Source organism: Triticum urartu, chromosome 6A (genome assembly GCF_056163025.1).
Source record: "Triticum urartu cultivar PI428250 chromosome 6A, HENAU_Tu73, whole genome shotgun sequence".
NCBI lineage: Eukaryota > Viridiplantae > Streptophyta > Magnoliopsida > Poales > Poaceae > Triticum > Triticum urartu.
The window spans coordinates 119,546,567-119,552,306 of record NC_141878.1 but is presented as its reverse complement, the minus strand read 5'-3'; the positions used below and the strand labels follow the sequence as shown (position 1 = coordinate 119,552,306).

Genomic DNA, 5,740 nt, shown 5'->3' with positions numbered 1-5,740 from the left:
CAGGGATGGGGATGCGGGGAACTGACCTATGCCTGGGAGGGGCACCGGCGTCACGGCCGGCGCCGACTCCCGGTGGAGGAATGCGTCGTTGTGGTCATCAGACCCGTGGGGCAAGTCCTGTGCGTTGATGTCGGAGCCGAGGAGGCTCCCGGCCACTGCGAGGGAGGGGGCGGCACCGACGCCCCGATCGCTGCCACACCAGGCGCTGCTGCCGCAGGCGCGTTCCCTTGCTGAAGATCGGCCACCGCAATGCTTAGATCCGCAACACGACGCTCCAGATCAGGCCGCCACGCAAGGAGATCGTTGACCTTGGCGGTGTTGGCATGCACAGCCGCTATGTTGTTGCGCAGCTCGACACGGAACTCTTCCATGGAGGACGTGAGCTTGTCCATGTACTCCTTCATGGTGGGATCCATGGCCTCGATCTGCAGCCGAGCTTGACGAAGACGGCGGGTCTCGACGAATTGCGCCAGATCGCGCATGGAGGAAGAGTGGTGGCTGGGCTCTGATACCAGATGTTAGGAGCGGGATAGGTTCTATGTATTACAGGGGAGAATCACTCTTAGAGTACAACTTGATGGCTATTACATGCAAATCTCACGAACAGGAGCTAGGGCTCTTGCGAGAGAAGGGGAATGGGGAATGGGAGCCGATGTCGTTGTCATGATCCACTGGATGACGCTTCTGGAAGGAGTGGACGGATAAGTAGGTGATCGCCTGGGCTGGGCCGACTCTCACCCACTCTGCCCCAATTACTCTGGAGTTGGCCTTGCGAGCCCACACTGGTTTGGTTGTCATGGGCGAGCCAGACCCATCGCTGCCAGGTGGCCCAGGGGTGTTGACAATATGATACAAAATCATCATCGAACGTTAAGCGTGCAGACCCCACGGGTTCGAGAACTATCTAGACATAACCAAGACACCTATCCGGTCAATAACCAACAATGGAACCTGGATGCTCATATTGGTTCTCACATATTCTTCGAAGATCTTTATTGGTCGTACCGTAATGACAACATACGTTATTCCCTTTGCCATCGGTATGTTACTTGCCCGAGATTCGATCGTCGGTATCTTCATACCTAGTTCAATCTCGTTACCGGCAAGTCACTTTACTCATTTCGTAATGCATCATCCCGCAACTAACTCATTAGTCACATTGCTTGCGAGGCTTATTATGATGTGCATTATCGAGAGGGCCCAGAGATACCTCTCCGATACTTGGAGTGACAAATCCAAATCTCGATCTATGCCAACCCAACAAACACCTTCGGAGATACCTGTAGAGCATCTTTATAATCACCCAGTTACATTGTGACGTTTGATAGCACAGAAGGTATTCGTCCGGTATTCGGGAGTTGCATAATCTCATAGTCGAAGGAATATGTATTTGACATGAACAAAGCAATAGCAATAAAACTGAATGATCAACAAGCTAAGCTAATGGATGGGTCTTGTCCATCACATCATTGTCCTAATGATGTGATCCCATTTGTCAAATGACAACACATGTCTATGGTTAGGAAACTTAACCATCTTTTATTAACGGCCTAGTCTCGTAGAGGCTTACTAGGGACACGGTGTTTTTTCTATGTATCCACACATGTATCAAGTTTCCGGTTAATACAATTCTAGCATGGATAATAAGCATTTATCATGGTATAAGGAAATATAAAATAACAACTTTATTATTGCCTCTAGGGCATATTTCCTTCATTCATCCCTATCAATATTGATAGGAACCAGATCACACTTATGGAAGTTAATCCTCATGCCAGATAGTTGCTCAAAACAAGAGAGCAACCACTTTAGGTTTCTAGCATGATCTAAGTTATTATCAAGAAACAGCAAAGTGTCATCATCATATTGCATACTAATGACACCAGCAGGGTTTGAAGGAGGAAACACACCAGCAATCATTTGCTAATTTGCTGCCTTAGCTAGTATTATAGTGAATACATCAGCAACAAGATTAAAAAGCAAATGGGAGGCAGGGTCACCCTGTCACACACCTTTGCCAGCTATGAAAAACTCACTATTGGTGTCATTAATCCTGACTCGAACATAACCATTGTGAAGAAGAGTACCTAATTTATGCATCCATTTGGGGCCAAAGCCTCTTCTCCTAAGCATATCTAATAGGAATTCTTTCTTAACCATGTCATAGGCTTTCTCATAATCAAGCTTAAAGCAAAACCCCTGAAGGTGGTTACTAGCTATAGCATGAACAACCTCATGGGCTGCTACAATACTTTCCAAATTGAACCTACCTTTAATAAAAGCAGTCTGATTAGGAGAAATCAAGTCATTGCAAACTAGGCCAAATTTATTAGCAACACACTTAACAAAGATCTTGAAACTACAGTTAATCATAGCTAGGGGTATGAATCTGTCCAAAGAGACAGCATTAAGCTCTTTAGGAACTATGGTCAGAAGGGAGAAATTGAGCCTATATAAGTCCAACTCACCTTTCTCCTAATCTCTAAAGAGGGCAAATAGATCACTATTAATGAGATTCCAAAAATGTTGATAAAACAGAAAAGGAAAACCGTCTGGTCCAGGGGCACCTTCAGCATATGAGCCAAAGACTGCATTTTTGATTTCTTCTTCGAAAAAAGGATTTTCTAAAGAGTCAATATGCGCAGCAGTGGCCATACTAGACTGGTCCCAAAAGTCATCTAATAATTTTAAATTGATAGAAGGGGAGTAGCCAAACAAATTTTTATAGTAGGCAACCACATTAGAAATGATACCTTCAGTAGTTTCAACTGGGCCATTGGTAGTTTCCAAGACATCAATGTGCTTCTTCCTCCTCTTCTAGTTGGTTAGAGCTTGAAAGTAGTCAGAGTTTAGTTCCCGTTCTTTGATGTCTCTCTCTCTCTAGCTCTCTGTCTGTCCTTGATTTCCTCTTTCTTCCATATTTCATTTAGCTCACCTGCAATCACTTTTAATCTAGCCTTAGAAACAGGGGAAGGAGGTTGAGATTCTGGAAGAATATCTAAACAATTGTACTCAGCTACCAAGGTTTGCTTAGTCTTGTTCTGAGTTACCTCATAACTGAGGCTCCACCCTTTGGTGGCTTTCCTAGTATTTCTGATTTTAAATTGCGAGATATCTATAGCAGAGGAGAAATGACTGTCAGTGTTCCAGGCTTTGTGGACAATCTCATCAAAGCCAGGAACCTCTAGCCACCATTTTTCAAATCTATAAACTTTATTCCTAGGAATAGCCATAGCATCAGAATTAAAAATGAGGGGGTATGATCACTCCCATTTCTAGGGAGAGCTTTGATCGGGCTAGCAGGAAAAAGTCTTTCCTAGTCAGCAGAAACAAAAACCCTATCTAAAGAAACCAAGCCTAGGTTTTCTTGATTATTGGCCCAGGTATACTTCCTGCTAGTATTCTTAATCTCAATGAGACCAAATTTATTAATCCAGACATTAAAGAGATCTGCCCAATGCTGATTAATCAGGCATGTATTCTTTTCCTCGGCAACTCTAAGCAGATTATAGTCACCTCCTACAATTGTGGGGCCAGCCTAGCTAGCTAGGAGGTTATGCAGTTCATCAATAAAATCCAGTTTAAAGTTATCATAAGAAGAACCAGATACAGAGATCAGCCTCCAAACAGTGTTATTACACTTATTCTTCAGCAAACCCATAATTATCGCATTTACGAGGTCCGCAGTCGCGAGCTTGGATCGCACGCCCGTGCGACAGCCCTACAAGAGCATAAAACACACAAAAGTCAATCAAGTGCAGAGGGAGATGATCAAGCAATCACGATTGCTTTTTAATTACCACAATCAAGTGATGTTCCTTCCTGTAGAGTGCAGCTACTTCATCAACAAAGTTTGGGTTCTTCTCCTTGCCTTGAGATAATCAGAAAGGGAAGGAAAATCCCCATCAGCGATGGATCAAGAAGAAAAGGGAGTGAATCATGAAGAAAGCAGCTAGCCCTGGGGAGTGACTGCAAGGTAGTAGGGGATGTTGCGGGCGCCGGCAGCGTGGTCCTTATCGAGGTCCTCTGGCAACCTCATGTCAGTCGAGGTAGGCTTGGGCGCCGCCACCGGAGCTTAGGAGCGTGTGGGCTTGGCAGGCATTCACGGTCGGGGTCCTCCTTTTGGTAGACACCATTGACAATGATTTGGAGTGTTAACATACACTTTGGACATATTGTGCTGTTGTAACTTAGCCCTGTTCTCTAGGATCTCACCCGTACTCCTCTGTGCATGGCATGTGTGCCTATTCTCTCAAGATCTATTCTCTCCGGAGCTCTCTCCCTTATGTAACCCCTCTAACACTTGGTGATATCAATATAGCAGCTCTACAGCGCCTATTTCTTCTCTAACTTGGTATCAGATAGACATGGCCTTCACGGACATCTTCGGTGATCTCCCCACTCCGGCCTCCACCGCCGGTCCTCAGCCCTTCCCTCCTGGTTCCTCTCCTTCCCTCACCGCCTGCAACATCTTCTTCCCTGTCCACCATCATTGCGCCACCTCCTTCCCCACCTGTCGATCCCTACCTGCTCAATTTCCATCAACATCATATCTCCAACCACATAAAGTTCAAGCTCGATCTTACTAAACATAACTACATCAAGTGGCGTATGTTTTTCACCTTTGTCCTCCAGCAGCACCGCGTCCAGCGCCCGTCCCCAGCCACTGCTGGTGCCTCTTGGCTCGCCATCGATCACCGGATCACCCTCTGGATTCTCTTCACCTTGGTTGACTCTCTTCTAGAGCTTATGATGGGCAGCGCCAATGATGCTTTCACTGCCTAGTCATGCATTCGCGCCTACTTTCAGGCCAACCAGGGCGCTCAATACCTTTATCTGACTCGCCAATTCCGCAACCTGAACCAAGGTCTCGGTCTTGGAGTGTGCCCGCAAGCTCAAGGCCCTCGCGAACGGTCTCGCCGACACGAGCAATCCCGTCACTGACCATGATCTGATGATGCAACTACTTCACGACCTCGACGCTTGATACGTCTCCGTCATATCTACTTTTCCAAATACGTTTTTTCTTGTTTTGGACACTAATTTGCATGATTTGAATGAAACTAACCCGGACTGACGTTGTTTTCAGCAGAACAACCATGGTGTTGTTTCTGTGCAGAAATAAAAGTTCACGGAATTGAATAAAACTTTTTAAAGATTTTTTATGGAATAAATAAAAAATACTAGAGCGAAGACCCACCAGAGGGGGCCCACCTGCTACCCACAAGGCACCAGGACACGACCACCCCCTGCGCTCACCTTCGTGGCTTGTGGGGCCCACGAGGCTCCACTGACCCTAATCTCAGCACTATAAATTCAGATTTTCCGAGAAAAAAATAGAAGAAGAAGTTTCATCGCATTTCATGATACGACGTATCGAGGGGATGACCCCGGGTAGGCAGCGGAACCCGGATCCTTTTTAAAACATCAAGGCGGCATGCGCCCCTCAACCAGGCGGGCTCGCTGGCTAGCTCCCCAGCGCAAGCGAGCTAGGCGTGGCTACCCGACCGGCCAGTTGGTTGCCTGCTGGCTAGCCGCAGGTCAGCGGCCGTCCCATCCGGATGTACAACAAGACAAGTACCCATGACAGAGCAGGCGTGGCAATAGTGCGCTACCTATCCGAGCTGACCGAGGCGAGCATGGCTACAACGTCCCCCATATCGCTGACCGGGGCAGGTGGTGATCGGGCGACGCGACACTGTAGCCACATGGTGTCAACCACTCCGTGACGCAAGACAAG

At 46.9% G+C, this 5,740-nt stretch overlaps 1 pseudogene; it reads right to left on the bottom strand.

The window, feature by feature from the left end:
• Window positions 1-3,538: 3,538 nt before the first annotated feature.
• On the bottom strand, window positions 3,539-4,136 carry LOC147964385 (thiosulfate sulfurtransferase 16, chloroplastic-like; annotated as a pseudogene).
• Between the last annotated feature and the right edge of the window lie 1,604 nt (window positions 4,137-5,740).